At 36.7% G+C, this 12,709-nt stretch overlaps 1 long non-coding RNA gene across 1 annotated transcript; it reads left to right on the forward strand.

The window, feature by feature from the left end:
- Window positions 1-5,560: 5,560 nt before the first annotated feature.
- Window positions 5,561-11,719, forward strand: LOC139972092 (uncharacterized). The gene is made up of 4 exons (XR_011794581.1): window positions 5,561-5,742; window positions 8,682-8,803; window positions 10,093-10,164; window positions 10,463-11,719. It is a non-coding gene; the product is annotated as an uncharacterized lncRNA (long non-coding RNA).
- The last annotated feature ends 990 nt before the right edge of the window (window positions 11,720-12,709 follow it).

Consider the following 12,709-nt stretch of genomic DNA (forward strand, 5'->3'; position numbering starts at 1 on the left):
GTGGATACACACCATGGTGAACGAATTTGTCATGCAATACTGCAGTAAATTCAACTGTAAAAATGCCGCATTAGGGCAGCAGTCGCCCTTACAGCGGAGTTGCATTTCCAGCCCGACCTTAAGCGGGGCAAGTCGGGTTGGGCTTATCTCGAGCTTCAGCTTTCCTTAAACCACTTATCTTATACCTATCAAACGGACCAACGACCATGCGGTTTACTCTGTCATGGCTAGTGTGCCAGCTATATGCATATGGAGTGAGCAGTTATCTTCGTTGACGGGACGGATCCAGGATTTTATAAAAGAGGAGGTATAACCCTACCTGGGGTAATTGAAGCCGACTGGGACTCCCTCCCCCCACCCCAAAGAATATATATGTTGTGAGGTTGAAAACGGTAGGGGTGTAAATCATCGCATACTCCAGGAATCGCTAGGGTTCAGCATTATGGTCATCGTTCTTGTCATCACCAATACCATCACTGTTACCCTCATGGTCTGACATGAACCCTAGAGAGGAAATTCAGAAAGAAAATGACATTATCAGCCTGTCGAAAGGGTGAAAGAGAAGGGTTAAGGGAAGGGGAGCCAAACTTCTAAAGTCTTCTTTTGATCTGACAAGATAAGAGACCACCTTTTAACACGACAATACCATGAAAGTGCCGACAAGAAAAAGAAAAATCAATGTATACCATGACATAAAAAAAATCATTTCTTTATCAATAGTGCAAGGAATCTCTTAGCAGTTTAATTTCTTTGTGCTTTTTGTAATTAATAAGTCTATGCATTTTAACACTCAAGAAAAAGAAGGCTTATGTTTGACAGTATCATAATTTGGAACGTTTTTATTGATTCTACACAGGTAAATATAGCCTAATACTTGGCGTAAACAATCGTGAGGCTATACCATATCATTTTGTTCTCATAATCATAACCAAAACACACATGTTCGTACTCGACCGCAACCGTTTTGAATTAACTATTTCGAGATATGTTTTATTCCAACTGCGCTGCAACGCCAGAAAAGGTGGTCTAGGGTTTGACTTAACTCGCCACAATAAGTGCAACTTGGGTTATTTATAATTTTAAGTTTACTAAGGAAAATGCTTGTAGCAATGATACGATGGATAAACTTGTACTGAAAGTTTCTTATTTTAGTATCTAGAATCTTTACAAGAAACAAACATCCTACACCAGTTTAAAGAGGTGCCTTTGAATCATTATCCCATGTTAAACATCAACGTGGTTGCTCAATACGACGGCTGTTAAATTTACTATAAGCATGTTGGCAAATCTTAGTAGTATACAACACAATTGCGCTAGCATAACCTACTGACTAGATGGTTGCCTAGGTAACTGTAATGAATACCTAGATGGTACCCGCGTATGTGGGATAGAATCTCAGTCAGCTTTGTAAAAGCAAAGCTTGGACAGCTAGCATCATTATAAGTAGCATACAAATTTTCGTAGAACGTCCGCACAACGTTCAGAATTGCATCGAGATCGGTAAACTCGATTCCCATTGCCATCGACTAAAATGTTAATTGACTTAGGCTCGCTATTTCGCTTCTCTAAATTTAGGAAGTACTGTGTATTCCGCTCACCTTTTTCAGCCCATCTCGCTCTATAGAGAGGAAAATAATACCGTCAATTCAATAATAATAATAATAATAATAATAATAATAATAAAAAATAATAATAAAAAATAATAACAAAAATAATAATAAAAATAATAACAACAATAATAATAATAATAAATATAATAATAATAATAATAACAACAATAATAATAACAACAATAATAATAATAATAATAATAAATATAATAATAATAATAACAACAATAATAATAAATAATAAATAATAATAATAATAATAATAATAATAACCATTAACTGAACTATACGCAGAAGGAAACAGCTGTAAGCAATTCTCAGATAGCAGTTTAGGAGAGTTTTGAGTTTATAAATTCAATCAAACTACCATCTATAGAACACTTTGTGCAATACCGAAATGTGTGTGGTTGAACTGAAGGAGCCGACTCGTAAGAGACGAACCTTCCCCTACCATGCCCCTGCCCAACCATTGCAAAACCTATTCACTTCAGTGGATACATTATCCCATACACAGGCACTATCGATGCGTCACATTTAGAATACATATAGGGTCTATTTAACGGTAATGTAACTAAATATATTAATTTACCAAACGCAATTCACATTTGTATATTAAACTCATTGTTACATATTTCGTCCCATTTCGTCTACAGTTAACTGAAGAAAATGTGCGAAACGTTGTTCGTCGAGTAAATCGTGAGGAAACTGAATCAATCAATCGTGGCGGTAAGTTACACACACGGAGGCAACTATTATTAATTTTTCCAATAAAACCAGAGGGGGGGGGGCAAAGGTCGACATATCCCCCACCCACTGCCCCACCATTCCACCCTCCGCCTCAGTTACGTACAGGGAAGGGAATTTATGTAGAGATTGAGAACCTGTGTAGTGTTACAAATTTTGTGTGATATTTCACGTTTTTGACTTAATATTTGTGTTTTCACGCAAAGGACAAGAGAGATATTTTCCAACCAAAAAACAAAAATCGATTTCTTGTTCATTAAAATCTCTGAAAATTGAATGAGATGCCTTTTTTTGTTTATCATTTTATTTAAACATTGACATTTGTTATTTATTTCTTTTCTTTTCATATACAGAGATTCTTACTGAGCAAACCAACGAAGCTTTTCCTCTAGTCAACGATTCAAGTAGAAATCGTTCATGGAGGAGACTTGTCTGTTGCTGCTGTTGTTTTTGAAATAATGGAGTTGAATGGAAATAATGGAGTTGAAAGTAATTTAACTACACTTGAGATTTTACTTCAGTATCCACCCTATACAGATCGGGCATATGTTAGAAAAGAGCTGGCATCCTTGGTGAGGTAAAATAAACTCGTGTCGAAATTGTCTTTATTATCTAATGATGTTGCATAAGTGCCAAGACATTTAAGTGAGATTTAAATCCTGGAACCAACTCCTGGTCTCTCCTGAAACTGGCACAATTTAAGGCGTGTGTCTTTATGGTTCTCGCCTGGTCGTTACTTGCTTTTACGTAAACGTTTGTACTAAGTGACAATATTCTATGATCTGGCCTATAACTTAGTTCAGTATTTCCATAAGGATAGAAAACAAACAGAATTAAGCTCATGTTGATTGTAGATGACATTCACAGGCTTATATCAAGTCTTCTCCTTTCGATGAGTGCTCAAGGAAGTCAACCACCCCTGCTCCCAGGACCGACAATTAACGTCCCCATCTGACGGACAAGAGGGTACCATTTGATACTTTCGGAAATACAGGAGAAGGTTAATACACACTACGGTGAACGAATTTGTCATGCAATACTGCATTAAATTCAACTCTGAAAATGTTAGTACTCAAATCAAGTACAACCGGTATGTTTGAACATTTGTTTTCTATAACTTACTCTTTGTTGCGGTAAGAGACTCTAAGGATACAGTATCTTCAATTCCGGTCCCTACACAGAATATTGGGTACAAATACTTTTCTTTATCGAAATATTATCAAAGATTCACCTTCTTGCACTTTTTGTAACTCGGTTACTGAAACCTTAGAACATCTTTTCTGGGTTTGTCCCACAGTAAATGCGTTCTGGAAAAAGATTCTTAAGTCTTCTTACTAAAGAACATTTCGATGTTAGTTTACAATATGTTAAGTTTGGATATCTTGAGGATATTACGCACCTATTAATTTCATTTTACTCCATGCAGCAAAACACTTTATTTTCAACTGTAAACAAGAAAGCAAAACACCCGGTGCTTCTGTTGTCTTCACAAGTTTCTCTTTTCTTTAGTAGTCAAGTAGAACAATAAGTTTAATCATTTCTTAAATGATTTAAATCATTTAAGAAATGATTACATATATCCATTCATGAGGGGTGGAGTGATGGTGTTGGGTCCATGGTTGATTGGTTGAGCATTGCGTGGGGTTGGGTGTTGGGCCATTCTCAAATTTATTTCGGATTATATGAAAAAAATCAACACACTCAAAACAGTGTCATCTTTTTAGATTTATGTAAGATATATTCATTAAATTGTGTGTTACTTATTATGTTCTAATTTTGTAGATGTATTTCTATTGTAATACAGAAAGAAACTTTAATTTTATTGGTGCGATTGGATCTTTATTACAGTTATTGTATTTAGTTATAATTTGTTTCTTACATAAGATTCGATGAATGAATTAACTTGAAGATGAAGCTTAAAACTATATGATGTGGGTAGTGGCGTATGAAGGTAATTTTGAGTGGGGGCTGAAGACTGATGGCCGGCCTGGGGGAGGGGTCTAAGGGGACGGGGTGTCCCCCTCCCCTTTGGAATTTTTTTTTGCATTTTCAGGTGGCCTCAGATGCAATTTGGTGCAATATAGCACCCTTAAACACCCACTCCATTTTGTAAATAATTTTGCATTTTCACCTGGCCTTAGATGCAATTTGGTGCTCCAAATGAGATTTTTTTTCTCATTTGGAAATGAAAAAGGGTTTTTCTGACCTGCGAAGCGGGGGGGGGGGGAATCATACTTCCGCCCCACCATATTTTTCACACAGCCCCCCGGTTCCTACGCCCTTGATGTGGGGAATTAAAGTTAGCGAACACGTCCATTCGTCGGTTATCTCTGTAAACGCTATGGGCCTTAGATGAGACTGATGTGTGTTAGTTCAAGAAGAAAAAAAATTGAGTTCTCGTTATAAACAACGTTTGATGTTTTCAAGATATCCGATTTTGGAAATATGTTAAAAGGCTGGAATGCTCCTTTAGAGAGAGGCTTCTGAGATGATGACGTCGGTTCCTCAACCCAAACATTCTCTTTTAACTTCATATAACCAAAGAGAGCACCATTGGATGTAGTCCTGTTCAAGACCCTGGCATTCTGCTGTTACTGTTTTAATCAGTATGAGTGCACCCTCACATCCTCTGTCGAAACCCAGTTTGAAGGCTAATTCCCATGACAAGCTAATTTGTTGAAGGGCGCCCCCAGTTGATGTGCAATCCGACGATACTTATGTATAGAACGATCGCCTTGAATATATATACGGGGTTCGAATACCGGCTATGAGGTTTTTTTTCACTGTTCTGGTAAAAATTACGGAAGTTCAGAAATCAGAAAATTTCCTCTTTCACGCCCGGTGAATTCATCCTTCCGGGAGTCATCAGGCGAAGGTATGAATCGAACCCCGGACCTTCGTGCCGTCACAGACCTAAAGTATGAATCGAACCCCGGATCTCCGTTTCCCAGACCTAAGTCGGTACCATTACTAATGACTTTGTATAACTGTCAATGAGAGCGTTTTACGCACGTGTTATGATTGTACAGAGTGCACCGCTTGTGCATTTGTTTCCGACAATGTCACACGGAATTCCCAGGCTTGTAAGAGGGGAAATAAGTTCATTGCTTTTAAGTTACGAGCGTTTCGAGTATTTTTTGTTAGAACAAATACTTCTCCCAGTCCAAAGGTACAAATGTTAGAAAAGCGTTTACCTGTTTTCTGGTTATATACCCCTGTTTGTTGATTTCCTGTTGCTGACTATGGCCATTCACAGACACGGCAGTTCCATACTAACATTTACAAGAATATGATTCGTATGAGCCTATATGATATATAGGTGAACGAGTGTGAGAATTTGCCTTATATATAGGTGATCATCAAATGTAGAGTAAGTGTGGTGGGACAGGTAAGTGAACACCTTTCATATTAATATTGTTAATATGTACATGTTCAATGTTAGGCCGAAAATAATGACGTAGCGAGTTTGTATATTTGCCTTACTTCTTATAGCATTTAAACATATGGACTACACCTGTTGCTTCTTATAATAGTAGTTCCAAAGCCAACAGTCAATCACAGAAAAGTTTGTACTTATTATATCATCTTGTTATTGATAAAGAAACCAGATGGGTCGATGTATATTATCAATCATAAGTTTTCGTTCCTACCCCCCCCCCCCCCCGGACACATTAAAAATAACTAAAGGGTATAGTTGACAAGTAATACGCACTGCGTTGCTCTATAATGGATCTCAACATTTGAAACAGTGTGAACTTCTGGTTGATGCATTTTGCTTAATTTATTGACCTAAGTTATTCATAAGAATTATGACCCTTATATATATAAGCCTATAACCTCACACACTGCCACGAGCATTGGTGTGCATGTTTTCCTTCTTCCTTTGTAGTGTATATTTATGTACTAGTCATTTTATGACCAAAACTTAATTGATTGGTCTTGATGACGAAAAACAGTTTGGAAATATCGATAAAAGGGAAACTACAGAATTAGGTATTGTACAGAATTGTGCAACTTGGCCTAGAAACAATCACATGACTTAACAAAGCAGCTGTAAAAACTGCACGTCACTTGCTGATATACAGAAATGGAATACTGATTTACTGTGCTGTAATGTCGTTACGTATACTTTCTTATCGTTTACAGTTGTGTAAGATAACATGTTGGCCTACTTTTAAGAAAATCAGTTGAAGATCCAGACAACTAATACACACTGCTTGTAAATCCTTGTTTTTTTCTTCTTCTTTTTTTTAAACCGGTGACAAATATCGCAATTGTTCTCGGTGAATATTCTTTAAAGATTTCTTTAGAGTTATTATCGATCCAACACGATGTTGCATGATTCCATTCTGTTGCAGACTGCCTTTCTGCTTACAATAATTGGATGAGACAATTTACTACAATTGTTACTGACTGTTTGATTGTTCTTTAATTTTCTATTCCGGTGTGACAATGTAAAGTCTCACCCTCAGTGTGTATCGGGGGGGGGGGGGGGGTGGCACGAAGCTTTTTCCCAAACAGGTTTGCAATTAGTGTAAACAGCTCATGATTGTTGGAAAAGTAATGGGATCACCGTTAAAAGCTTCAGTTGTTACCAAAATGTTGAGTGTACGGTATAATGTACGGTAATGTTATGTACGGTGTTTATTCAATTGTTTTATATATATTTACTTCAATGCAGATACATATCATTCAGCAGAAATGTTGTGTTAATTAAGCCTTGCTTATTCGCGTACCATTGTCCACATTTTGGACAGGAAAATCCAGGCTAACTAGAGGCCTAATCACAATTCAATGACGTACTGTACCGATTCAAAACTATTGCTGCTGTCATGTTTTGTTGAGGATATTCATTCAAGACAAAACTTAATGTGTTCATCTCAACACCATGTTTCAGTGACTCCAATGAATGCAATGAATATTTTGACATTTTATGACATATGCACCTTATCATTTTTCTGATTCAGTCCAACTTCCAAGCGATGGTTTTTATTGATGCTGACGTCGCGAGCAATGATTGGCCGCAAACTTCGTTATTGCAAATTCTGTACAAGAACGCTTAACGGACAGGGGGAAATAATCTTCTTCACAACAACCCAACAGTGTGATTTTGATGTGATGACTATGCATAGCGTGTGCAGTGCACATGCACTTAATTCCTACAAAACACCAAATAGCGTACGGCAACGACACAGTTGCAGCATTTCTTGTGTACTAATAAGCCAATGACTTTGATCAACATCTAGATTTAGAAATATGGATAAGTATTGAACTTAACGTAGTCGAAACAAGGTACAAACTATCAATGGCTCAAAGCAAGGGTTCTCTATGGTAATTTACGAGCAGTTTCATTGAGAGTTAAAATGGTAACTGATACATTTTAATGGAGGGGGGGATTCTAAATCCCCCCCCCCCCCCGATGGAGGATTTAGGTAAAGGTGTGAACCTTTATGGAAGGATTTGAGAAGGAAGGGTCCTGAAATATTGCAAACAGCAATGTAAGAATTGGAACACAACTGCGGGTTTACCACCCTCTCTTGTGTTTTCATTCTCTCAGTGTTACTCAGGTGGACCTCATTCATAGTGCAAGTCTGCCTCGGAATGCACGTCTGAGTTTTAAAATTTGCAGAGGGTGGGGAAGGGGAATGCAGCCCTACGCGGTACTCGGCTTCAATTACCCTATGGCAGCACCTCATCTTTATAGATACTTCATTCGCATCTAGAACTCCCTTAAATATTCAGGCGACTGTCATCATGTTTCAGTCGGTGGAAATTTTGGGTTTATCATTATTTATTAGCACAACTGCTTCGCAATACACTTTTGGGCGAGGGCGGGGAGGGAGTGGGGAGGGCAGGCGGCCGGGGGTGGCAGATCAACCAATCTCGTTCATAGGAGCCGGTTTAAATGAACCCAGGATAGTTATTTCGCCCCTGGCCCTTGAAATGTTCAGCTCTCAACCTCAATAAGTCGGGTGTAATTTTTAGTTTTCCCCGTCCCCCACCATTGAATCTCATGCGCGCCACTGGGAAGGGGGAGGGGGATGGGTAGGTTTGGTAATATTTAGTACATTTTTATAAATCCCCCTTATATATCACCTTATTGTAGTCTCCATAAATGCATGGTACATTCATGAGCGAAAATGAATAGATTTTTGTTTGTATCAACTATATACCCCGTTTCTCGAGGCTGTAGCGCCTCCCGATCCTTCCTCCCAACCCCTCCCCCAACCCCTCTCATATTGTAGACAGCACTGGATGTTGTTATTTCTAGAATGAGTCATTTACCCTGCGACGAGATAACAAATTAACTTCTTTTTGTTTGTTAAGAAGGAAGAAGTTAAGCTATATACGTTTGAGAAAAACAGACATGGCCAGTGGTCACGGAAGCTATGGCAGTATACCCTCTTCGGACAATACTGACAAGGAAAGAACTCTCGCTAAGTACGGAGGTAAGCTCAAAGTAATGATTGTGATGAGTGGTTCAATTTAGCCAAAGTTAAAGGAAAAGTGGAGATAAAAATTAATTTATGTCGATATTAATGAAAGAAGAACATAAACTAAGCATCCTGGTGAAATTGAAATGTTATTCCTACATTGTCTGTTAGAGATTATAAAAGTAGAAATTGTCAGAGTTTGTACCATAAGTACATGCTGATAGGATTTTATTATTTATTAATTTCCCTTTATTGTTTTGATCTTGGATTGAATGCTGGTTTCAAACTTGCGTTCGTGTATGTCAATGTATTAATACCACAATAACTATTGTGTTCAAAAATGTTAATGCATCCCTTTTCGAAGAACAATTTTGATAAAGATTTTAAAGACACTTAAAAAACACATTTTTCAATGTGCATTTGTGATTGCGCACACTAAGTGCTTCAAGTTTGCTTTCGGTACAAAACATGTCAATTTCAAATGTTGATTTCATGAAAACGATGCATAAGAATTTGGTTCAAGTTTAGACACGAATCCTAGAATACTCTTTCAAAAGTCAAACATAATATTTCTCTGGTTACTATTGCTTCAATCTTTTATTAGTAAAGTGTTTCAATATATTGTTAGTTCGTTTCATTAATGTTACAAATACTATCTCAATCAACAAATCAATTAGTTTTCAAACCAAGCATCACCTCATCGACTATATAAAATCTCTTCAACCATTTATAACAAATGTATATAGGTCTTGCCTAATGTGCCTCCAGGTGTAACCTTATATATATATATATCTATATCTATATATTGAGTTGCTTGAAACTGGTATAAGTCCACGGAAATTGACTTCTACCGATTCAATTCGACAAATCATCGATTTAAACTGGTATGATGTCGATTTAAATTTACATATCATCGATTTATTTTACGTATCATCAGTAACTTGGAAAACGCTTATTCTAACAAAGTGGCCTTTGACGTCATATTTCACGGTGGTACTCTCCACCACAAGCATCAGTTCAGTGCCTCAATGGGGTGTGAGGTGGGCAGCAATTTGGTATAACATTCTTGCACAAATTGTCGATAAAATGCATTTTCTCATTCCCAGCAAATTACATTCAATTTAGAGATGAAATTAAAAAAAAAAAAACATAACCATATTTTTCACTAATTCCTCAAGTTATATACACATATAACACTTGTTGGCGTTGATGAATAAAGTAATATTCTACAGCTAGTGTGTTAGTCAATCGCAATTCACAAATTGGACTTACACTGAATTTGGTATCTTTTGACCGTAATTTAGACACTGTAAGGAAAGTGCGACAGCTTATAAACGATCGAACACGTGAAGTAAATGACGATATCGAGCGTGCTGGTAAGTGTTACTTATGTTGTCCTAGTAGTAAGTTTTATTCAACTACTCCTTTTTTTCTCATTATTATTTATTTGGTCGCCTAGCAACCAGTCGCCACAAATTTTTCTCTGAGAAAATGTACGTATTTCAAATCTCGCATCTCTTAGCTTTTCCCTGATATATAGTTTTATGTTGTAGTAATCTGGTTTATTCAACCCTTGTAACTATGGACCGCATGGTTCCATGCACTTTTTGTATAAAATAATGTGGGGCTCAAGAGAACTGAAAGGTGAACATTTTCTTCTCTTCATATATATAGATAATTTAGAAGCGCAAACTGATGCATGCTTTAAAAAGGGTGTCAGTGTGCAAGTTGAAGAAGATGTTCCTATCGTTTCCCGTATAGCTAATGAAGGCTCATGGAAGAGGTATTGCTGTTGTTTGTGTTGGAAACGTAGAGTTACAGGTTAAAATACACCAAGGTTCTAATCTGCAGGCTAGATAGCGGAGAGGGGGATCCCCCTCGAGGGGTGTATAACGCTAACTGCTAGAGAAAGAAAGAGCAATCTAAGAGATAGAACTGAAACAATTGTCATTCAGCCTCTAAAGACGATCCTGCTAGGATCGAAACGTGAGGCCCACTTACGTTTACACAAGAATTAAATTGAGGAGAATTTTTTTTTTAGGACAGTAATGAACTTTGGTAATTTTCAATGCTGGTAAATTCATAACCTGGGATGAGGTCTTTAATATAGGGGTCTTTTAATAAGTTTTTATTATAGAGTTTGTTATGTAGATAGTTGAAATAAGTAAACAGTCTGTTGCACCATTTCTCCAAGTGGATTACGGATTTTTGGATATGTTTTACGATAAGTTTAGGGGTTGCTTAACTTGGAGGCCAATACTGATGACCTATTAAGATAGCTGAAGTGACCAGACAATATTTAATTATATGTATATATTTAATCCTGGTGAGATTTCGTGCCTCTCTTTACAAAAGAGGGGGAGGGGGACATTCACATTTTGTTCTTTAGACTTGTCAAATTTTCTTTTCATTTAGATTGACTTAAACTTAATAAGATTTTTGATAATGCCCAAATTTTGCGTACAACAAGTGACATAATATTGAGATGAAAAAGTTTCTGGGTGATGAAATATTGATTATCCGATGAAATAATTTTTTGTTTATATTGTTTATTGTTAATATGTAAGTTAATATTAAATTATATTCCTATATCAATGAAATATCAGATGATCTTCAAATAAGTTAAGACATCTTAAATATAGAAGTTAACTTAAGATCATGAACTGAATACGAGATATTTTATTGTCAGAGGGAATATAAATATATTGAATTAAGATGTTTTGAACCGATTCAACCGGAATTACAGTTGTTATTAATTTTAATTGCGATGTTTGACTCTTAGCTTGGAGAAATATAATGTATATAATTAGAGTTATTGTGTTCTCATCGTTCACGTTTTAATTGTTATTCATTATGTAACTAATGTTTCACTTTTATTATATAAATACAGATACATATATAAAGAAAGAAATATGCAATTTTGAATATACTTTTCAATATAATAGTCTATTTGTGTGTAATAATTATTGTTTCTTTTTAGAAGAGTCTGTCATTGCCAAACCTCATCAATTTGAAATCTGAATCAACTTAATTAGTATAATGTGGATTCTTACGGACACGCTCACTGTCATTCGGTCTAAATACAACATGTATGGCTAGCCCCCAAAAGAGTTTGCGTTAAAGGGGAGCATGTATTATGCAGTGAGGATAATAATCCTATACCTGTAAGTTGAACAGACGTCCACAATTTCCCGAGGGCAGTCCCTGAATTTCATGTACCGCCCGGATTGAGTGTTCAAGAATTGTCCCCAGATTTAATTTATAATCGGATTAAAGGTTTCCACAGAATTCTTCTCCTGTACCCGGATCATAAAAAATGTACCCGAACTGTTGAACTTCCCCGAAAATTCTAAACTTCCTTTCTGTGGCTTTCCGTTCGTTGAATCAGAATGAATGAAGTGGTAATTGCGGTCAAGTAAAAGCTTAAATTTGAATTTACTAAGTGAATTCTAAGATATCCCAGTACATTTACGTACTTTTGCCTTGTATTTTTAATTGTGGGCAAATAGGTTTTTGGGAGGTACTACACATACATTAACATTTGAATATCATCCTTATGACATAGCCGACCACAACTTGGATGCCATCAAAAGTCCACCTATAGTCCCTTCCCCATCCCAACTCACCCCACTCACACAACTCTCCTCAGCTCACATTATGGTAGAGAAAGCAAATCAAGATATTAAATCTCAATCTAATATTCTTGCTTCCCTCCAAATCATTTCTGGACACGAGGAATGTTAAAGATGAAAATTCAATTTCTCAGTGATGGGCAAAATGCTTTGCTGAAGTTCGCACATGACATTTACATGAATTTTCTTGCCTATCTGGGAGTAGAAATTTAAATCCTCAGTTGAGTTTAAGGAAATATGTGATGGAAGAGAGACAAAAATATTCTGGCAGCGCTGATTTGTCTACAAG

The sequence above is a fragment of the Apostichopus japonicus genome, chromosome 8, assembly GCF_037975245.1.
Source record: "Apostichopus japonicus isolate 1M-3 chromosome 8, ASM3797524v1, whole genome shotgun sequence".
Lineage (NCBI taxonomy): Eukaryota > Metazoa > Echinodermata > Holothuroidea > Aspidochirotida > Stichopodidae > Apostichopus > Apostichopus japonicus.